The sequence below is a fragment of the Canis lupus genome, chromosome 24 (assembly GCF_048164855.1).
Source record: "Canis lupus baileyi chromosome 24, mCanLup2.hap1, whole genome shotgun sequence".
In the NCBI taxonomy this organism is placed as follows: domain Eukaryota; kingdom Metazoa; phylum Chordata; class Mammalia; order Carnivora; family Canidae; genus Canis; species Canis lupus.
In genome coordinates this window covers 13,893,178-13,917,041 of record NC_132861.1, presented here as the reverse complement: position 1 = coordinate 13,917,041, position 23,864 = coordinate 13,893,178, and the positions used below count along the sequence as shown (strand labels likewise).

The 23,864-nt window shown below is 44.8% G+C and overlaps 1 long non-coding RNA gene across 1 annotated transcript; it reads right to left on the bottom strand.

Moving 5' to 3' along the window:
* Positions 1–1,519: 1,519 nt before the first annotated feature.
* LOC140616419 (uncharacterized) lies at positions 1,520–4,309 on the bottom strand. Its single transcript, XR_012016910.1, has 3 exons — positions 4,158–4,309; positions 3,564–3,681; positions 1,520–3,238 (listed from the first exon to the last, which is right to left on the bottom strand). It is a non-coding gene; the product is annotated as an uncharacterized lncRNA (long non-coding RNA).
* Positions 4,310–23,864: the final 19,555 nt, after the last annotated feature.

Here is a 23,864-nt window from a genome sequence, read left to right as displayed (position 1 = left end):
ATGGACCCCGGATCCCAGTAGGAATGGTGGGGTCCTCCCAGAGCACTGGGAACAGGAAACATTCCCTCCTGGGGGGGTGGGGGGAGCAGGCCCAGACCGCCTCTCTAGCTGGAGAGATTTCACCGTCGCTATGAAACTCCTTTCTGTTTTAAACTCTGTCCTGTGAGTGCGGAAAGGTAAGAACCATGGGAGCTATGTCAGAGGACCCCCGTTTTATCAGTTACACCCCTGGCTGTGCCGCTCTGCTGACTTAAAACATTCCTGGTCCCTCCCCATTGTGACAGAAGCAGTGACTGCTCAGAGACACGTAGACACGGAGACAAAGATTCTCTTGTGTCTTTTCATTGTTTCAAAATCTGATGTTTCATCCTGAAGTAACTAATTATGCAACACCCCCTCGTCCGCCTCCCTTCCATCTGTTGGAATGATTAATAAAACCTGCTTTGCTTATTCTTTTTTTTAAAAAAAGGTTCTGAGGGGATCTCTGGGTGGCTCAGCGGTTTAGCCCCAGCCTTTGGCCCAGGGCGTGATCCACGAGTCCCGGGATCGAGTCCTGTGTCGGGCTTCCCGGCAAGGAGCCTGCCTCTCCCTCCTCCTGTGTCTCTGCCTCTCTCTCTCTCTCTATGTCTATCATAAATAAATAAATCTTTAAAAAAATAAAAAATAAAAAAAGGTTTTGATTTATTCATTTAACAGAGAGAGTGAGACAGAGAGCACAAGCAGGGGGAGAGGCATAGGGAGAGGGAGAAGCAGGTTCCCCACTGAGCAGGGAGCCTAAGACAGGGCGCTCCATCCCAGGACCCTGAGATCATGACCTGAGCCACAGGCCGATGCTTAACTGACTGGGCCACCAGGTACCCTGCTTTGCTTATTTTTTTTTCCCCCTTTCAGGTGTTTTTTTTATCTCCTGTCTGACTATATTGTCATCCTATGCTTGGGACTGAGGATGATCTCTAAGGTCTACACAACACCTTCCAAATCATGGCAGTAGATATGGCAGAAGGGCAGGGGTATCAATGTAAGTTTGTTTATTCATTCAACAAACATTCACTGAGGGCCTGCATATCACCGTGCCACTCACCCCAATTCAACCACAGGTAAGTCTAGTTTAGCTCCCTAGGGCCACACGGTCTAACTCCCAAGGGCCCCAGAGCCACAGCTGCCTCACCTGTAACCATGGAGATAACGATGCCTGTGGATTTCCATGAGGATTTAAGTGGATGACGTTACAGGCCAGCATTTGGCAATAACTGCTTAATAATGTTTTGTTCCTTCTTTTTCCTTTGGCCCAAACACGAAGGAGGCAGTTTAGAATATAACGTGATCTTTGAAACCTCCATTTGTTAGTCAAATGAACCCTGTGGAGACACAGTCACTCTCCTATACTTATCGCTGTGTAAAAAGCAAGGCCTCTGACCCTGCTTCATATCTTTAAAAAGTTTACTTTACTTGGGCAAACACTAGGTATCAAAGAAACAAATAAGAGAAACACAAAAGTTCAGTTATTCCAGGTGGGAGTTCATTAGACCAAAGTCATCAAATAGAGTCTCAAGTATCAAATTTTAGGATGACACAGTGGGAGCAGTCTTGGATTAGGGACCAGGAGGCCTGGTTCTGACCCCAGTCAGGGTCATCGCTCACCTAGCTAAAGCATGTGGCTTTGGACTTAACCTCTCTGGCTTGGACCAAATGTCCCTGTATCTGAACAAGGAGGAGCTAGGCCCCGGGTTATCTGGGAGCCGCCCCTCCCTTCTCCCGCTCCCCCTCCCTCCTTCCATCCTGAGACATCCCCTGAGCCCCTCCTCCATGTCAGTCCCTGCAGTGGACCTGGGGGCTGAGATCGAGAAGGAATACCCCATGCCCTGATGGAGCTCACAGGAAGACAGCGCCCTTGTCTCTGCTCCGGTTGTGAATGAAGCTCCCACAATGACATAGATGTTCTGTGAACTCCAAATAGGGATCACTGTTAGTATTTGTCTTAATCACCTTCGGTGCAATTCTAGAAAGGTGGCAGTGGAGGAGATTTAGATCACCAGAATGGGTTTTATCGGGGGGAATGAATCATGACAGAAGCAGCCCGGGGTTGTCAGAACTAACCACATGACTGGGGAGATCCAATGATTTCCTCATCTACTTTCTGATAACAAATGAGGTCTTTAAAAACGTATCTCAAAAAAAAAAAAAAAGAAAGGTCTCAAGTAACTTCTTAGTCTTATACTGTAAGAAGCAACATCACTCAATACCCAGAGTGTAGATTGAGACAACAGCCTTATTCTTTTTATCATGATTGTTGTGGTTAAATATACATAAGACGAAACATACCATTTTAGTCACTTTTAAGCGAACAGTTCAGTGGCATTAAGTACATTCCCACTGTTGTGCAACCATCACCACCATCCATCTCCAGGACTTGACCATCGACCCCAACTGAAACTGTCCCCATGAAACCAAATCCCCATCCCCTGTTCCCAGCTCCTGGCAACCCCCACCCCATCCCGCATCACCGGTCCTGCTCTCCGTCTCTCGGAATCTGACTGCTCCAGGGCCTCCTATAAGTGGAATCACATAGCATTTGCGCCGTGTGAGTCTTTCTGCAGCAGGTGGGAAGGAGGGCAGAGGTTCACTGTGGTCAGAGCCCTGGGGAAGAAGTGCCCGGGAAGGGATCACTGTGTGAAGGTCACCGCACCTACCTTCCCCTGACAGAGTACTCCCAGGGGACAGCCTCAGGGAGTGCCCGCTGTGTTGCCATGACTCTGCTCAGGGGTCACCTCTGCGGTCTTGGAGGAAAGGATGATGGGCAACTCTAGAGCTGGCAAATGCTCTCCTTGCTTACTGGGCCACCATTCAAATCTTCACGCCATTCAAATGTTCCCAGCCCCCTCCCTGGGCCTGTCTCCTCCCAGCACAGCCTTTATTACTGCTTTGCTGGCTGATGCCTACTGGCCCGGGAGGTCCTGGCATAGGTGTCTCTTCCTCCTGAAAGCCCCTTTCCTGCCATGGGGGCCAGCCTACGAGCTCTCACTGCCTCAGAGCTAACCTCCGTGGAGTTTCTTACTCTGATAGTCTCTTTGCTGGTCACACCTCCTCTATAGAATACAGGCTCCGTGGGGCAGGGGCCACTCCTTCTTCACTGTGGTATCACCGGAGCCTGGCAATGGTGGCCACCTAGGACAGGGCCCCGAGAAGCAGTGTCCGGGGCCAGCAAGCCACCGTCGGAGGAAGCGCTCTCAGGAGGAATCTGCAGGGAAGGGAGGAAGACTAGGTAAGGTAGATGCTAAGCAAAAATGTGGCTTCAGTTGAAGTCTGGCCTCAGGCTGATCCCACAGAGAGTTCTGGAACGTGAACAGCAGCACAAAGTTGTCCTGTCACATATAAGGGGGCCAGGCTCTCGTAGCTGTACAAGTCAGTGGGGGCAACTTTCTCGTCATTTCCAGGTGATGTGGTGCCCTTCGGTGGAGTTCTCTGGAGAAGGGAGCAGCTGTTTAGCAGCCAACACACAGCTGGGGCACTCGTGGGGCACCACAAGGTTCTACCACAGAGCGGTGTGTTTGTGAAGTGAATACCTGTTGGCAGCAACGCAGAAAACGAAATCAGCTGCTTTCCGTAGCATTCGCCATAGGCCAGCCACCGTGCTCTGCCCACGACGGTCTCCACGGTGACCCTGTGAGGCAGGTGCTGATCCTAGGAATGGAGAGACATGTCAAGCAAGGTGAGGGGACTTGCCCAAGACATACGGCTAGGAGGTGGCAACAGCAAGGCTCAAACCCAGACCTCCTTGCTTCTGTCCCAGGTGACATGCACTCAGTGGAGTCTGAGACAAGCTGGATTAGACACTGCATGTCGAGACCTCTCTCTCCGTCTCTCAATGATTTTTATTTGTGTTATTTCCTCCCACTAGCTTGCTTTTGTGGGATTGGAGCCCATGATGACCCGCAAAGCTGTTAAGCTGGTGGAAACAACACCTTGACCAAAGGCCGCCTCCTCCCAAGTAGCCTCTGCCTTCCCTCTAGCAATGCTCTCCATGAATACTGGAGGCACTGATGACTTCAGATGGATTTTTCTCTTCAGTTCTAGCAGTTGAGTCCTTGACAGCAGTGAACTCAATACTGGGGAGAGAGGACCCCTCACATTCCTGGACCGCTCCTCTATTTCCTTACTTGGGCCCAGGGAAACATCCATGTCAACACATCCTCGCTGCTTTATCTTGCTTAGGTCCCAGGCCACAGCAGTATTTGTCCAAATTAGAGTCCGTTTACTTTGCAAACCACACTCAAGCTTTCCTAGACACTGAGCAGCTGCTCCCCTGACGTCCCCACCAGAGCCCTTGTTTGCACTGTGTGTTGTCAGCAAACAGACCGCCCCGAACAAGCCGCCGAAGAGCACCTCCCGGCCCCGGGAGCAGCAGGCACACGGAAGGCTCTCCTGGCTTTTCCTTATCAGACGGCTACCTTGGTGCATCGTTTCAAAAACATGTATCAAGAAATAAAGCATTCATACAAAAGTGTCCTAAAACATCTACACAGAGTGCAAAGAACAGAGCAGTAAGTGCAAGTGGTAGCCACCTGGCCCTCATTCTACCTCTCTCCGCTTCTTGGTGAAAAGAAGTCTAGCACAATGGTTATTAAGGCATCTCCGCAGCAAGGCTGCCCATATTTATACCCTCGCTCCCTCTGAAGGTGACTTAACTGCTCTGCAGCTCAGTTTCCTCACCTGTAAAATGGGGCTAAGACTCTTGCTGGGAGGATTATATAAGCTAATAATATGAGGCACTTAGGATAGAGTCTCATACACAACCAATTCTCAGTAAATCTTGGCATCTATTTGACTTTCTGCTAGCTAAAAGAGGGCTGACTTATGAGGGTTTGAAGGGTATTGGTGGTGTGTTATTTCCAGCATTGAGGATCCTCCCAGACAGGACACTGGCAGCTTGAGATGCCAGTACCTCTACTTAACAGGCGTAGCAGTTCGGTTGGAATAGCTCTTGGCCCAGAGGGGCTTAATAACAATGACAACTGGTTGCCAGAACTCTGGTTCTGGTCTCATTTCTGTTGAATTTCTACCTGTTGAGTATCCAACACGGCCCCTCTCCCATACCCACCACACCCTGGGGACCTTTTTGGGTTTTCATCCCCATGGACTCCTTGTCCAAATGTAATACTTTCTGGTGCAGTAAGGATAATGTTTGTCTATATTCCCTACTATTCTTACATTTGTGTAGCTCTTTGAGGTTTGCAAAGGTCTCCTTATGCATCATGTTGCTCCATCTTGAAAGTACCAAATATTTTTGTGCTAAACTGGGTCACCTCAGTAGACTTCCAGTGGTCTTGCCATCTGAACAGCAGGCAATGTCTTCTACAGTCAGAAAGCTCTAATCAGCAGCAAAATAAAACAGAATTTGTTGAATCAGGCCCACAAGGATAGTGAGCTCCTTCTCAGACATGAGCTGCCTGCCCTGCCTACCAGCTGCATCCCACCAGCTCCTCCTTAGACCAAGCTGCCATCTTTCCCTTGGCTATGAGGGTCTTCTATGAGCTGCCACACCTGCTGTGAAGAAAGAGTGCCCTGCCAAATCTCTACCTGCCAATGGGAGCAGGCCAAGGAGGGGACTTTGGAAAATCCTGAGAGATTCTTCTTTGGAAAGGAGTGGAAGATGAGGAAAGTGGCAGCAGTAAGCAATAGGCTTGTCGTACCCCAGTTCTCAAGGCTAGCCCTAGACATTCTGGTGCCTAGAAGTGTCATTTCCTGGCAAAGGTGAAGAGATTAGTTTCCACCTGCAGTCACTGATTCAATCAGCTCTTGACCTTGTGAGTAAACACATGCCAAGCGGCTCTAGAAGCAATTTGAGTGTTCTCCCTGACTCTGCTTTGAGTGGGATCATCTGCTTTGAGCCCCCCATTTGATTTGATGGCTTCCATTTGGTAGGTATTCATAGATGCAGCCAATCCCTGGAGGTATCCTGCTCCTCAGGTGCGGAAAACATTTTCCAGCCGCACTTCTTTACTTCTCAGAAGCTTAGGAATCAGCACGCTCTTGTCCTTTCTGTAGGTTTTCTGCATTTCTGAGATGACCAGGAGGGGGCACTGTGTAGACGTGTCTTCCCAAGCTCTTCCAGGTATGAGTTTTCCTGGTCCTGGGCGCTCTGTCCGTCCCTCCACCTGCAGAGCCCTGCAGGACTCTTCTGACTCCTGAAATCTAATCTACCTTTTCCCTGGACCAGAACACCTGGCTGAACCTGACGTGTAACACCAACTTCACAAGGTCGGGCAGTACGTTTGGCAGGATATTTTCTAATTAGAATGACAGAGGACTAGTTCTTTGTTGCTGAAGCAGGGTGGATGTATAGATTTGGGTTGAATCACTAAATGATATTGACACCAACTGTTTATACTCCTATATCTCCTTGATGAATTTGAAAATTGGTTTGTTTTCCCATATGACAAGTTTAGAACATAAAGCTTTAATTGCATGTGTGGCATAGGGACTGTTAAGAATAAAAAGAAGTGCTTTGTATAAAAACAAAACATCTCATGGGTAGGTTTTAAAATCCAGATTTACTGAAGAAAAGCACTAGAAAACAATATTGAGCAGTTTTATGTCTAATTTGTATAGTGGCCTAACACGAAATAGGAGAAATTTTGGTATGAATAACAATAAAATTTTGGTTATCAGAAATAAAAAAGCTTAAAGGGCTGTGGGGTCACGAGGTAACTACTGTGTCCTGTGATGTGTAACAAATGTTAGCAGAAATGAAATAAAATGAGATGTGTGGGAAAGGGTTTTGCAAACCATAAACTGATGTTCTAGGACCAGGTGAGGGGAGAGGGATTTGAAGCAACAACATTTTCCTTAAAAAAATGATAACCGTGAAAAATCAGCTTTCTAGTGATTTCCTAGGTATTTATGTCCACATCTGCCCAAGGGCCTTGGCCGCCCCCTGACACGTCTCCCCACCAGGGGGCTCCAGTCTTCTGCTTCTGGTCTCTTCCCTAGACTCCCACCCCCTCCCCTTCCTTCCACCTTTCCCCAACTTTCTTCCCAGGTACCTGCTCACAAAAGGGTTTCCCTTTTCTGTTCACTATTCAGGCTATGATGTAGCCATTAAGGTTTTGAGGAACAACAGATGAAACAAAGCCCAGCCCATCACCACCACTGCATTGAAACTGTTTCTGTGTCAGTTGGCCCATTCAGGGGAGGGTGCAGAATTTGTCAGTGTGTTCCTAATGTCTGGCAAAATGTGGTAAGTCAGAGACATTCCACAAATATAGGGGACCTCAACTCAGCTGAAACCTCCAAAGACAGTGTTCAAGGCTGCATGGAAGCAACGCATTGAGAATCCACTGCTGATGGATTTGGAAAATTTAAAAATCACACAAGAGAGGGCTTAGCCATCAGGTTTGACAGCACTTTTTTGGGGTGTTTGCTTTTATTTTGTTTTTAAAATTTAAAAAGATTTTATTTATTTGAGATAGAGCAGGAGCATGGGGAAGTGGGGAGAAGGGGGAGCACGGGGCAGAGGGAGAAGCAGACTCCCCGCTGAACAAGGAGCCTGACATGGGGCTCCATCCCAGGACCCTAAGATCATGACCTGAGCCGAAGGCAGATGCTTAACCAACTGAGCCACCTCAGGCTCTCCTTGCTTTTATTTTATAACTCTCCTTTCCTTTATCATAACACAAAGGAGTGCTTGGCAATAAGTCATGGCTCTCTCATAAATATTTAAATCTATTTTATACATTTTTATATTGTATGTATTTTATATAATATGTATTATTTTATATATCACTTGATTCAATATTTTTACAAACTTTCTAACTTGTATATTATTGGCCTCATTTTTAAGAAGGAACTAACTTTCACATAAATAATAACCCTGAAAACCATGATGTATAGAAGTGAATGTTTTTTTAAAGATTTTATTTATTTATTCACAAGAGACACAGAAAGAGGCAGAGACACAGGCAGAGGGAGAAGCAGGCTCCATGCAGGGAGCCCGATATGGGACTCAATCCCGGGACTCCAGGATCACACCCTGAGTCGAAGGCAGACGCTCACCCGCTGAGCCACCCAGGCATCCCAGAAGTGAGTATTTATTTAGAATAAGAAAAGAAATCAGAAAAATTTTAAAAGCTGGCTGATGCTATAATCACTTCAAAATCCAGACCTCATGTAAGTGGAATCGTATAGTACCTGTCCCTTTGTGACTGGCTTATTTCAATTAACATAATGTTATCTAAAATATCAGAATTTCCTTCCTTTTTAAGGCTGAATAATATTCCACTATATGGTTGTTTTTTTTAGTTATCTATCCATGGACATGTGGGTTGTTTCCTTTTGGCTACTGTGAATAATGCTGCTATGGACTTAGGTGTGTAGATATCTGTTCCAGTCCTTGCTTTTACTTTTTTTTAGGTATAAAGGTGAATTGCTGGATCATATGTTAATCCTTTGATTGACATTTTAAAGAATTGCCATACCATTTGCCACTGTGGCTGCACCATTTTACATTCCTACCAACAATGCACAAGGTTTCCAATTTCTTCCCGTCGTCACCAACACTTGTATTTTGTTTTGTTCTGAAGTGATCTCTACACCTAAGGTGGGTCTTGAATTCACAACCCTGAGATCAAGAGTCAATGCTCTACTGAGCCAGCCAGGCATGCCCTCTTGTTTGTTTTTTTTTTGTTTGTTTGTTTTTATAAAGTCCATCCTAATGGATGTGAGGTGGTCCCTACCTTTCTGGGCTTCATAGTTTTTTTTATCTCCTCTTCATCTGTCAATGATTTTGTTTTATCATTCTTTAGAAAGACAAATTAGTCTTTTCTCCTCTGGCATGGTGGTTGAGATTCATAAAACATATGACTTCACACAGTCACCATGCAAAATACTGTTACAGACTTACATCCTACAAACCCAGAAATCCTAATGAACACTTGATGTTTGTAAAAAGAAAACAAATGATGCATTTCATTTATAGTCTACATTATTGAGTATGTTTCTGAGTGGGGGGAACTTCTGTTTAGCTCAGTGACACTGAGAACCAACTTCTCTATTGAAAATTGTTTGTGTGCCTAGTGATTAGAAGAACATTTCATCTTTGTGCCCTGATGCCAAACATATATGTGGCAGTGGGAAGTGAATAAATATGTTCCTTGAAGCCATTCTTACACCAGGAGAATTAGCAATAACTTAACTGTACACAGAAGTGACTGTGGGATGCCTGGGTGGCTCAGCGGTTGAGCATCTGCCTTTCACTCAGGGCATGATCCCAGAGTTCCGGGATGGAGTCCTCATCAGGCTCCCTGCATGGAGCCTGCTTCTCCCTCTGCCTGTGTCTCTGCCTCTCTCTCTCTCTCTCTATCTCTCTCTCTGTGTGTGTGTCTCTCATGAATAAATAAATAAAATCTTAAAGAAAAAAAGAGAAAGAAGCAACTGTGAATCACATAAATACATCTTATCAACCCAAATAAAATTTATCCCTATTCAACTTCTCCTTAGCAGGATCCCTAAAAGGTCTGCTTCTATTCCAATAGCACCATACACTAGGGGGCAATGTGAGTGGTCTGTCTTTCACTTGTTGATTTGTGGGAGTTCTTTATATGTTACAGATACAAGTCCTTTGTTTGTTATATGCTTGCAAACATTGTCTTCTACTCTTGGCTTGTTTGCCTCACTCTCTCAAATATGTTTTTGATGAACAGAAGTTCTTAATATTAATATAGTTGAATTTATCTATTTCCTTTATGGTTAATGGTTTTGGTGTCCTGTTAGAAAATTTTTTTCCCTTAGTTCAAGGTCAAGAAGATATTTTCCTGTTTTTTTCTAGAAACTTTATTTTTTACATTTAGAGGATCAATCCATCTGGAACTAATTTTTGTATATGGTGTGAGTCAGGGGCCAAGATTTTTTAAAAATATAGATATCCAGTTGCCCCGGTGTTAATTACTGAGAAGATCATTCTCCCCACTCCTCTGTGCTGGAACTTTTGATATAAATCCAGTGTCTACATATGTGTGGATTTACTTATGGACCCTCTTCTGTGCCATTGGCTATTTTTCTATCTTTGCATCAATACCACATCATCTTGGGGAGCTTGGCTGGCTCAGCTGTTGAGTGTCTGCTTTTGGCCTAGGGCATGACCCCGGGGTCCTAGGATCAAGTCCTGCATCGGGCTTCCTGCCTGGAGCCTGCTTCTTCCTCTGCCTGTGTCTCTGTTGTCTCTCATGAATAAATGAATAAAATCCTTTTAAAAAACACAATACCATATCATCTTAAATACTGTATGTTTATAATAAGTTTTGACACCTGGAAGTGTAGAAACTCCAATTTTGTCCTTTGTTATTGTCTTAGCTATTTGGGGGCCTTTATTTTTCCATGTTAATTTTGGGAGTATATTGTCAATCCTAAAATAAAATGAACTGCTGGCATTTTTATTTCAGTTCTAGTGATCTGTGGTTCAGTTCATGGAATAAGTCATTTACTTTTTCTATATCCTCGATCCCTCTTCTAAAAAAATAAGACAAAAATACATACTGAGCAATCCTAAGCATTATATAAGAGAGCGTATGTGCAAACTGGAAAAAAAAACCTCCTACTATAGAAATGCAGGGCTTTTATTAAACAGTGAGAAGGAACACACACAGGCAGTAGGACAAAATCTGCCTACAATGGGTTTTAAAGAGGTTGGACCAACTCTGGAATCTGCTGCTGAGTGGGCTCCCCCTTCCTTGGTGCTGGCTTCTTAACTCAGAGGCTGACGTTCAGGGAGGGAGTGAGAAGGGGCCGCTGAGATTTTCCTGCCCTGGCACCTCCCATCCCACCCCCAGCAGGCACCACATTTCCTTATGATGATTGTCTATGTGTTGGCTTTCTCACATCTTTTACTTCATAGCTTAGAAACATAGAATCACACCATGATTTATTTTCCCAACGCGCCTGCTGTGTGCCAGGTCCAGTCCTAGGTAGATCTGCCTTTGCCCGAGTTCCATCTAGAATGTCACACCTGAAGAAGAGGTGACCGGGCACTGCGAATGGGGAATGGGCTTTTGTCACATGACTGTCCCTCTTCTGTCCCCTGTGTTTGTGTGACTAGGGCACACACTGGAGACAATCATCTTTCTCTTTGAGTCAGCTTGTTTAGAAAACTCAAGGCTCTGAGCTTCCTTTCCGCACCCTCCCACCAAGTAGCCCTAGACCCTTGTTTCAAAGGCTTTCTTTGGATTCCCTTGAACAAATACCCTCTGCCAAAGAGGAATCCCCAGGTGAAACAAAGGGAGGTCAGTGGGACCTTACACCATTTCCTTTTGGTGGGTCATTTTCTTTCCTTCCCTCTGTATATTCGGGGAGCTGTGTGTGGAGCCCTGGAGTCACCCCCAGCATCAGCAGGGAAGCAGGCATCTCCTGAGCTGCTACTGTCACCCACTTCGGCCCATCCACTCTCCCAGGTGCTGGTGAGCCCAGGAACCTCAGGGAGTTGTCACGTCCTTAGGCCCTCGGGCTCCCTCAGGACCCTCTGCCCTTTCCATCACAGAGAGAGGAAGCCCAGCAAAGGGAATTAGCACTAACCTGAGAGGAATAGTTAGCCACTTAATGACTAGAAGGCTGCCAGCTTGGAGCCCATCTTCAACTTGCTCTGAGGTCCCTGCCTGGGGGGCCCATGCTAGTGTCCGTGGCAGAGGCTGGGTGTCTGTCCCCACAAGGGGCAGGAGTTTTATCTCCTGCCCGCTCCACAGCTGATCTCGGGGCATACAGCTGAGTGGAGTGTGGGTTGGTTAGGGTGGTCCAGGGGATAGACTAGGGTCAGGATGTCAACATCCCCTGAGGGAGCATGGTACAGATGCCAGCCAGGTGAACCCCCAGGACAGGGCCCAGAGTCCCCCTCACTGGGTGCGGGGGGGGGGGGTGGGGGGGGTGGGGAGGCTGAAGCCCGACCTCGGGAACATTGGGATTCCTGGTCCTTTTATCCCCCACCTCCTGTCAGAGCAGCAGGCCTGCAGCTGAGGGGAACCAGAAAGAGGTGGTGGGACCCCCCTCCCCGCCCTCCCACCCCTCAGAGGCTGGAAGGCCTCCCTTAGAAGACCTGGTACCTGGCCGGAGGGGGTGGGGAGGAAGGAAGGCAGTGGGAGAAAGCGAGACAAAGGAAGGCCACCATAAAACCAGCAGCATGTCTGTAATCAGCAGAGCCCTTTGTTTAGAGCTGGTTTAAACAAGTTGAGATCCCTTCGAAGGGCAGGCCATAAACCGAAGTGAAAATAAAAGTGTTTACAGCGAGGGAGAGCGGAGGGCTGTGGGGATTCGTTTGGCCAGGAGCAGTGGGGGAGCCCTGGCCAGTGCGGCCTGGCCTGCAGGAGGGGAAGGGGCCACTTCCAACAGCACATGCTAATGCTAACGGATGCAGGGAATTGGGCCCCGCAGGGGGAGGGGGAGGAGTGGGAGCACTTCCCCCACCCTGGGGGACTCTCCCACATTCAGACCCCTCCCCCTCACACACACACACCCCTGGGAGTGAAGAGGGCAGGGTACCGGTCTTTGTGACCTCCAGAGTCGCCTGTCCGGGGTGGCAGAACTCAGACAGCTTTTCCCCTCCTCTACAAATTCCTTTGTAATGGACTTAAGGGGGTTACATTAATAAGAGGGTTGCACTTCTGGAAGAAATTCCTCTTAGGCCCCACTTACCAGCCTGCAAAGGTGTAAGGTGGGGAGCATCACCCCAGGGGACTGCATTCCTCAGGGCAGCCTCCAGCAGCCAGTGGATGGAGAGGAGGAAGAGAAATGTTTGCTAAGGTAGAGGGTGGTTAGGCCTGAGATGTTGGAAGGACCTCAGCCCGGAGCAGGGCTCTGCACACCTTTCACCATGTTCCATTCCCTGCTCTCTTTGACCGTGGACAACACATAAATATCTTGCAATCATTCATTCAACCAGTGGGCACCTGCTGCAGGCCAGGCAACCAGGGCAGGGGCTCTCCAGGTGTCGGACATGGTCCCCATCCTAAGGTGGGCAACTGCATATACATATATACCTCTGTTTTATTTTCTCCAAGAATACACATATCCAGGCAGTGTTAACTTTTGGAGAACGGTAGTGCCAAATCAAGCTCACATGATTCTTGGAAGTACACCAAGCTGATGTCAAATGGCCTCATCTGTTGTTTATGCCCAGAAGGAAAGGCTGCCAGACTTTTTGCCAAAAAAAAAAAAAAAAAAAAAATCACACCAAGGTCACATTTATCCTTATAAGGAAAATGAGTCAGCAGAGGCACCTGAAGGTAGGTCCTTTTTCCCTTTAAAAATTTATTGTGACTCTTCAGCTGGCAACATTTGTTGACCTTGAATCCTCCCAAATGCAAAAGCCAGCTGAAAATGTCTCTTTTGACACTCCCATACTTTTCCCTCCATCCTTGGATCCGTCTTGCCTGTTAAGGAGATGAGCTTTGTTCTGGGCCCCACAGTATGCTTTCTTCATTAAGAGAACATGTAAGAAAACTATCAGTGAAGCCTGTTCTGTTAAATGTCTTTGTTTTCTATAATTTGATCTCAACCACATTCTAATACAAGCTCAGTTGCTCTGGTGTTTTCCCTAGGGCTGTTTTCTTATCTCCCTAAGACTGGCTAGTTTATGTTCTGTGAGTTCCCTTCCAACAAACAACAAAATGGAACAAATCTGAATAACAAAGAAGCAAGATTAGTAGTACTGGTAGGAAATCATGTTATGTCCACTCTTAGGAGGCATTTCACACCCTCTGGGCATTTGGTAAAACATAACCTTTCGTAGGGTCCTGGTGTGAGAGGCATGGGTCTCCAAGTCTCAGTGCTTGATACAAATGGCTCTGCAAGACCCCCAAGACTTCCTTTCCCTAAGTTGTGAGGTCCAAAGGGTGGCATTAGGTGTCTTTCTTAGGGCACTGTCTTGCTGACTTCACTGAGGGGCAATTCCTGCGGGTCATTCCTTTGCTGCTGTGAAGCAGGAGTGCTTGTCCTTCATCTCATGACATTGAGTTATGGGGAAGGAGTTAAGATGGTGGAGTAGGGGGACCCTAAGCATGATGCTGATTCATCGGGGCTTCCTGTGAAAGGTTTGCAGGGATCCAGGACCAGGTGGCTCCAGGTAGAGTCACCAACCAGGGAAAGATGCCACCATCAAGAGGACCTAATGGAAGTCAGCTCTCCTGACTCAGGAGACCTTAAGTGAAGAAAGTCTCTGGGTATCTCACCCCTTCAGTGCTGACAAGCTAGATCGTTGTCAGGTGAGAAAATGGTGCAGGGGAAAGGCATACTCCTTTGAAATCAGGTAGTTGGTTTTGAATCCCTTCCTCAACTTAGTAATTGGACAAGTTACTTAACATCTCAAAGCCTCTGTTTTCTCATCTATAAAATGAGGGTAATAGTGCTCTCCTCCTCAACCCAAGGGTCTTGTTATGAGGATTATTTGAGATGAAGCTCCTGGCATTATGGCTTCCTCCCTTCCCCCTAGTTCCTTCCCTCACTCCTTCCCAGTGAAGGAAAACTTAGTATCCCTTCCCACAGATTCTGAAAAAAAATAAAAAAAATAAAAAATTATGGTAATAGAAGTACCAAATGTGGCAGATCAGCTCTTCTTGTTTGTTTATGAACACTTCAAATTCCTTCATCGATGAGATAAAATTTCACCATTCCGAATACTCTGAATGGAATTGGTTTGGGACATTGGTACATACCTACCTTGTGCTAAGCACTAATAGAGACAATGGAGATACAGAAAGGAATGACCCGGTCCCTAACCACAAGACAAATGAACACGGAAGCAAATAATCTCAAAGGCACAAAGGATTTTGGAGGAATGTGGTAGAGGACCACTTTTCCTCGATTGAAGGTGAAACTGAGGGGACTGGATCTCCTGGTTAGGTGAGTCTTCTGGAGAAAGCTGTGCCGTCCATAGAAAATAAATCTCTAGAATTTCAAGGTGTGTCAACCAAACATCAGTAGAATAACTTAGGAATACTTAATGGTAGATTGAAAAAGAATTATTTCAATTATAAGTTCTCTTGGCAAACATTCATTGTCTATTTTTGAAACTTCCCAGATGTGGAGATACGATGCAGAAAATAAATAAGAAGTGACCTCTTTCTCAAAGAAGCTTGAGTTCTAATAAACAAATAAGAAACTGACTATAACCAAAGCTGCTGGCACTGTGCCAGATGTACATAAAAGATATGATGAGATTGTATGGCTTTTCATTTACAAAGCTCCTAGTTTTTGAGCCCCTGAATTATTTTAGGGGCCACCCTTCTTTGCAAGACAGTATTCCTTTCTTGACCCTATATATAGACCATCAGGGCTATAACATTTGTGTTTTGAGAAGCAGCAACGACATTTTTTTTGTGAAGCATTTTTGACAAGTGCTTATCGGGGCACCGAGGCTCTCTTCCTACAGAACAGACTTGGGAGTGGATCCAGCATGAGCAGTTTGGGAGACAACTTCAGATTTTAAAAAATTATTTATTTTATATAAAGAGAGAGAGAGAGTGGGATGGAGAAGTGGGAGTGGGATAGGAGTGGGAGAAGCAGACTTGATCCCAGGATCTCGGAATCATGACCTGAGCTGAAGGCAGATGCTTAACCAACTGAGCTACCTAGGTGCCCCCAACTTTAGACACTCTTAAGGAGACTCGAGATCCAGAAGTGTCCCAATCTTGACCAACTTTCTACCATGTTTTGCATGGTGACTCCTTTTCTTGAACCTCCTCTGGGGGTCCCAGTCTGATGGTGCTTAGATGAGTTCCAGGGGGAAAGGGACATGAAGTATTTAGTGAGATTCAATATTTACCTACTTGCAAGCCAGATGTGATCCCATTTAGCTGTCATATGGACCCTGGAGATGGGTGTCATCCCTCTGACAGCTGGGGACATTGGGGTTTGGAGAAAGCTGTCCCTAAGACCTGGTGTGTGAAGGACAGCCCAGGAGTCAAGCCCGGATCCTGCCTGTATTCTCTGCACAGCACCCGTGTTTCCTGAGCAGGCATTTCTTATTCTTTAGGACACTTGCTCGGTGAGGTACTGTGCCAGGGACCCAGAAACCAGCTGGTAAATGAGGGGTAAATTTCAGTGAAAGATTTTTAAAATTAGGCCTTGATTCTCTTTTCATTCTGGTGCATAATTTGAACTTAGCTTTCATACTACATCAAACATGAATGTTACAGATTAGGATACAACATGCAGGTGTATGTTAGAAATGAAACATAATCTTCAAAGACATTTTACTCTTGCCTGAGGCCCTCTCAGGCTATGTCCTTCCCTGCACCCAAAGCCCCATCGTGGTCCCAGCTATGGGACTTTAAGCCTCAAGGGACACACACATCAGCAGGGATCAGACCCAAAAGTGACTTAATCAAGAACTGTAGGATGTGATGAGCATTAGCAACCCCAGGGGACTTTGGAATCAAGATATCTGGTGGTCAACAAATCACAATTGCACTTCCCTGGGGAGGCAGGTGTGGTGGGCAGAGAGGAGGGGTGGGCCTTCTGGATTGGAGGCAGCCTTCTCATTGTGAGGTATATGCAAGGGACAGTAAGAAGGAGGCTGCAGTGGAGAAAGGACCATTCTACAGAGGACAGGTTGGGGGGAGAAGAACAGCTAATGGCAAGGTGGGGAAGTTGGGCATGGAGTTTGGATTTGATGAGGGTAGCAGTGGGGAGCCAGGACTGGCCATGGGAGTAGCAAAGTGTCAGGAACATGAACTCTGGAAAAAAGAGCTGGGTTCAAATCTTGGTTGGGCCACTTTCTGGCTATGTAATCTTCCAAGATCTCACTGTGCCTCCTTGGTTTCCTTATGCATTAAATAGCGCCTAGGTGGCAGGTTTGCTGTGAGGACAATGAGCACTCATCGCTCTGTGGGTTGGCAATTCAGTGTAGTTACAGAGCAGGAGATGGGCAGATAGCAGGAGAGATGGGAGGTAGAAAGGGGACCTGGAGGCTGTGTGGGGAGTTTACCGATTTTTCCAGTGTACTCTAAATTACGTGATGTGCTATTTGCTTCATATCAACATCCCAAACACGAGTAGTTGGTAACCATATTAGCCTGCTCTGGCTGCCATAACAAAGTGCCACAGACCAGATACCTTACATCACAGATGTTTGCTCTCTACCCAGTTCTGGAGGCTGGAAGTCCATGATCAAGGTGCTGGCATGTTCTGTTCACATGAGACCCATCTCCTTGGCTTGTAAATGGGTATCTTCTCACTGTGTCTCATGTGGTCTTTTCTCTGCTCACATCTGTGCCCTCATCTCCTAATTAAGGACACGAGTCACATGGGACTCATTACCTCATTTAACTTAATCACCTTTTTAAAGACTTATCTCCAAATACAGTCATATTGAGAGATACTGGAGGTTAGGACTTTGATGTATGGATTTTGGGGGGATACATCTTAGCCCATGTAACCATAAGCTCTGTGGATTGCAGCCAACAGTGTGTGAAGCTCTAGGAGCTGAGCCAGGGCTGGGGGGGTGGGGGGGGGTGGGATGGTAGGGGTGGGGGTGGAGTGGCCATCACAGCTGCTTTCTGCCTCTGCCCGTCCTAGCCAGGCTCCTTTGGCGGTGCTGAAAACAGCAGCAGGTGCCTGTGTCCCTGGAGCCAAGGGCAGTTGCATGGACACATCCCCATGGGCTTCATGCGGAGGCCACAGTTCCATTCCAAGTCTTCAAAAGCATCTCAGGATGGCTTTTCTGATCATTGGTAACATGCCCTTCCCAGCTGCAGTGACACCAGCAGCTTTAAAAAGTAAAACGGGGAGGGCAGCCCAGGTGGCTCAGGATTTAGCGCCACCTTTGGCCCAAGGCCTGATCCTGGAGACCCAGGATCAAGTCCCATGCCAGGCTCCCTGCATGGAGCCTGCTTCCCTCTGCCTGTGTTTCTGCCTTTCTCTCTCTCTCTCTCTGTATCTTTCATGAATACATAAATAAAATCTCAAAAAAAAAAAAAAAAAAGTAAAAAGAGGGGTGCTTGGCTGGCTCAGTGGGAAGAGCATGATCTCAGGTGAGTCTGAGCTCTACCTACACTGGGTTTTAGAGGTTACTAAAACAAATAAATAACTTCAATAAATAAATAAATAAAATAAAAAAGGAAAAGAAAGAAAAGAGAGAGCAGGAAAAGAAGGAGATTGTGCTGTAGGTTTGTTGGCACTAGAGCTTAGGTCTCCCACAGACTAAGATATGCCTTCATCAAATCATTCCTGGACAGAAGAGTCCTTTCCTTTTCTCTTAGATTCTCAATGGATGGAACATTCTAAGGAAGAACAGATACACTGAGAGAAAAAAGCAGGAACCAGACAGGCCCTCAGATTTGTCAGAAAGGCACTCCAGCATTTTCCCCTTGGTTCCCACTGTGCTGGGGACCAAGATGTGGGGAATGGGGTGTGGATAAAGAGTGGGGGGCATGGAAAGGGGAGAAGGGGACATGAGAAGGAGGAGGGAAGGGTCGGGGAGGGAAAGAGAAGGGGAAGAGGAGGAGAGGGGAAGACTGTTGTTGGTGGAAGGAGAGGATGGGGAGTCAGGAGAGGGGGAGGTAGTTGAGGAGGGGAGGGAGGTGGAGGGTGGGAAGCACATCTGGGAGCAGAGGGGAAAAGTGCTATTTCTAGCAGATAAAAAAATGAAACTGAGTTTTTGACATCTCTTTATTCTTAAGGCAACTTTGACCTAGTTTACCTCATCTGTAATCGGCTCTGGTAATCTAAATAATGCATTTTAGCTAAGCTAAGATTGTTATCCAGGTAGTTAACAATCTGTTATCTCCTGATTGGGAAATGCTAAATGGGTTTCCCATCCGTACCACCTCCACCCCACCCCCAACCCCCTGCCTCTCCCCTGCCTTGGTACTCAGTCATTCCTTCATTCAACAAATGCTTGTATGTGTATGGGCCAGGCTCTGTGCTAGGCCCCAGGTAGCCATAGAGCCTCCCTTCTACAACCAAAGGGAAGTAGATGGACTATCTTATTGTTCTGTCTAAACTGCTCTTCCAGGGAACTACTGTCTACCTTGCTTGAATTATTGGGAATCTTTAGTAGGAGGGCAGATTGGGTCTTCATTGAACAAACTGGAATATTCTTCAGCAGAGGGAATAAAATAATGACCCTCATCTACTCATCCCCCAGCTTCCACATGCCAAATTTGTGTTATCTTCTTTGACAACCCCTCCATGAACACCACCCAGATTATTTTGAAGCAAATGCTAGGTAGCTCATCATTTGTAAATATTTTAGTATTTCTAAGTAATAAAGACTCTCAAAAATACAGCTACAATAATATTGCACCTAGAAAGTGAATAATAATCCCTCAATATCATTCAAATATACAGTTGATGTCTATATTTCTCTGATTGCCTAATAATTCTTTTTATTTTTTATTTATTTATTTTTGCCTAATAATTCTTTTACAGTTTGTTTGAATTTGTGATCCATATGAGGTCAGTACATTGGGATATATCTCTTGAGTATCTTTTAATCTGTAGGTCCCACAACCTTTCCAACCCCTCAGAAATTAAGTTGTCCCTTCTTTAGAGTTTCCTACAGGCTGAATATTGCTGCTGGAATTCTTGTAATCTCCTTTAACCTGCTCTCTATCCCTTATATTTGCAGATCTAGAAGCTTGGTTGTGGTGGGGGGGTGTTTGTGTGCAAAACCGCTTTATAGGTGGGGTGTATTTCTATTAGCAAGTATATAATATCCATTTTCCTCTCCTTGTGAAATGTTACTAACCACTGACAACCACTATCCAGATTTATTAATTTATTTGGAGTTGTAAAATGGTGATATTCTAATTCTATCATTCCTTCTTCATCTATTAACTGGCATATTATAAAGTAAAACCTCCCTCATCGACTCTTTGGTTATCCTGAGGCTCGGATCATGAAAGAAATAAAGGACAAATGTTTGGTTCTTTCTTTCTTTCTTTCTTTCTTTCTTTCTTTCTTTCTTTCTTTCTTTCTTTCTTTCTTTCTTTCTTCTTTCTTTCTTCTCTCTCTCTTTCTTTCTTTTCTTTCTTTCTTTCTTTCTTTCTTTCTTTCTTTCTTTCTTTTCTTTCTTTCTTTCTTCCTTTCTTCCTTTCTTCCTTTCTTTTTAAGATTAATTAACTTACTTATGTTAGAGAGAGAGTGTACAAGCAGTGGGGAGGGATAGAGGGAGATGGGGAGAGAGAGAATCTCAAGTAGACTCCTCGTTGAGCATAGAGCCCTACACGGCTGAACATGGGGTTCAACGTGAGGCTCAGTCTTACCCTGAGATCATGACCTGAGCCAAAATCAAGAGTTGGATGCTTAACTGACTGAGCCACCCAGGCGACCCTGCTTGGTTCTTTCCCAGTTCAAAGGTGATAGAGATTTGGTGCCTTAATATCTTCTAAAGGTAACCACCTGGGTGATTATTGCTTTGGTGGGCTTTTATATCTCTGTGAGCTCAGGGACTCAAGCATATGGGACTTACTTCAATCCACTGTACTCTTCATCTTTACCAAAAATGTTTGTTTTCTTATCTTTGGCTGATGATAGCCTTTACAAGCTTGGTTCCGAGAACACTGAGGCCACTTGAGTAGACTTTGATAGCTTCCTTGCTTAACTGATATAATATGCCACATTTGCGGCCCCAGTCCTGCAATGGGCCATTTCTTCAAGGACTCTTGATTATTTTTAGTGGACAATGCTACCTAAAGATCAAAGTTTCAGTGCTAGGAGTGCTAATTCTCACTGGGAAGGTATTTTGTCCAACTCTTTTCTATGGACAGAGCTGAAAGACTTGTATTCTTTACTGGAGATTAATCGCAAGGTGATTTTCTGAAACTTCTGTTCACACCCAGGATTACAGGGATTTGACTTAACTTCATCAACCACAGAGAAAAGTCTTCGAAGACACCAGTATAGTTACTCGTTTGATTTAGCCCACAATACAGACAAGAGTCTCAGAATAATAATAAGAAACACAACCATCAACAGAATGACTACTGAAAGTTATTTAAGGTTTTGTTTCCAGCTCCTTGGAGTATAGCCTACTGAGAATGTACCATCGAGTGGTAGTGCTTCAAAGCCACCTGCAGCGGTGCCTCTGGTTACCACGGGGCACACCCTGTGGTCCATTTGTTTCCTTTTACTTTCAGTTTTTTGGCATTGCTTTTTTGATTTAATTTTGTTTTGTAAAATTACATAAAATATTTATGGCCCCAAAATAAATTCTGTAGAATTCGGTGTATGAAACAAGTCGACCTTCATCCCTGCCTCCTATGGCTTATCCTCTCCCTTCCTCTAAAATTTGTGGTTTATTCTTCTATTTTTAAATACTTATATATATTTGTCTAAGAGCTGTATTGAGATGTAATTTACAAACCACAAAATTCATTCTTTTATAATGTGTGTGTGTGTGTCAGCTTTTCTTAAATGGCTGCATATAATAAACACTTTTCCCTGTTGGGCTTTTTGTGCTGACAGTATACCCTAGGGATCCTTCCATGGTCATATGTGCAAAGCTTCCTCATCCATTAGCACGGCTGCACTGGCTACAAGTACCATAATTCAGTTGACCAATCTCCCACTGGTGGACATTTGGGTCATGTTTAGATTGTTGCTATTATAATAATGCATATACATTTTTACATTTTGGCCAGTCTACTCTTGGGATAGATTTGTAGAAGGGAAATTGGTGGGTCAAAGGGAAATGTATATCATTTTTTTCTAGACATTTCCCAATTCCCCTCCCACCATACATATAGGAGAGGCTGTTTCCTCCCAGCCTTGTTAGCATTGTATAGTGTCAAACAGCTGGATTTCCACTAACCCGCTAGCAGAGAAATTACATCTCAGCACAACTTAGCTTTGAGTTTCTCTCCATCTGAGTGAGGTTGAGGGCCTTCAGATGACTGACAGCCACTTGCAGTTCTTGGGAACTGTGTTCTCATTTCCCCTCCATTTTTCTATATATCGGTTGGCCTTTAGAACCTTCTGTGATAGGGGTACAAATGTTTTCCTTTTGTCTTTTGTCTTTTTACTTTATAATACAGCTTTATGCCATTTAAAAAGTATTTTGTTAAAAAAAATAAAAAAAAATAAAAAGTATTTTGTTGTTGTCTTTATCTTTTATAAGCAAGTTTACCAATCCCTTATTACTTCTGGGTTTGAAACAGATTAGGGAAATTTGTCCTATTTCTGGCATGTGGATTTGAGATGTCTCCCTAGCAGTCTACTAAATTCACATATGCAGCCAGATCCATTTCTGAATTTTCTTTTCCAGTTCTTTGTCTGCCTATCTCTCCTCGGGCCCAAGTTAAACAGTTTTATTATAGAGGTTTTTATTTTTATTTACTTTTCGTTTTTTAAAAAATATTTTATTTATTTATTCATGAGAGATACAGAGAGAGGCAGAGACATAGGCAGAATGAGAAGGAGGCTCCTCACAGGGAGCCTGCTGTGGGACTCAATCTCTGAACTGAGATCACAACGTAAGCCAAAGGCAGACACTCAACCACTGAGCCACCCAGGCATCCCTATAGAGGTTTTTAAATATACTCTAATGTATGGTCAAGCTATCCTTTTTTTCCCCCCAGTGTGGCTCCTTTCCAGGGTTTCCCAGTTATTATTGTTGATATACAAACCATATTCTTAAAGTTTTATCTTTTTATTCTTAAAGTTTTAATGAGGGTTTACACTATTGCAATACATGGATTTTTTAGATCCTCATTAAAACAAAATTTAAAAATTATTAAAAAAAATAAAAGGTTTGTATCAAAACCAAAGAAATGCCCACACTGGGCATTTAATGAAATTAAGGAGTTATTGTTAATTTGTGTACATGTGTACTTTTGATAATGGCATAGAGAAATTGGTTTTTTTTGAGTTCTTACCCTGTGATGACAGATGAAATCATGACTTATACTTGCTTCCAAGTAATTGTGGTGGTGGTGAGAGGAGAGATAGATGAAATAAGATAGTCATAAATTTACAATTATTGAAGCTGAGTCATGGGTACTTGGGGTTCATTTTATCATTCTATTGACTTTTATGTATGTTTAAAATTTCCCATGACAAAAAGTTTTAAGAAGAGAAAGGTTTCGAGTTCTAAATTTTTTTGCAATGTGTAGCAATATGAGACTTTTAAAAAATCCAATTTAGCAGAATGGGGACTTTGCCTAAAGAAATTTGCAGTCAGAAGTGGGTACAGCAGAAGTCACAAGTAGAGAGAAAATGCTTTTCAGTGGGTAGAGTCCAAGTGTGGCTCAAGGCCAGGTGCTTTTGCTAATCCCTTTCTCCGTAAAACATTCACCTGTAACTGAACTGTATCCTTCCCTGGCTTAAAGGTCCAACATAGGTGTGCCAGATTTACACACCAAGTGAATTCCCAAAAAGCTGGGTTTTGTTTTGTAACTGTTGGCCTAGCATATTGCCCAGAGTTTGCTTTGGGCAGTCCCTTAAGTTCTTAAGCATTTCAAAAGGACAGAATAAATAAGATGTCATGGGACACCTGGGTGGCTCAGTGGTTGAGTGCCTTCGGCTCAGATCATGATCCCTGAGTCCTGGGGTTCTGGGATCGAGTCCCACATCGGGCTCTCCAACAGGAAGCCTGCTTTTCCCTCTGCCTGTGTCTCTGCCTCTCTCTCTCTGTCTGTCGTGAATAAATAAAATCTTTTTAAAAAAAGATGTCATAAGTGTCACTTTTATGAAGCTCCTTTTTTTTTTGAACAATGAAGTTTTTAGAAATAAACATTATGGATGTGAGGGTGATCTGGCTGCGACATCTGTCACCCCATTGATCGCCAGGGTTGATTCGGCTGATCTGGCTGGCTAGGCGGGTGTCCCCTTCCTCCCTCACCGCTCCATGTGCCTCCCTCCCGAAGCTGCACGCTCGCGCTCGGTCG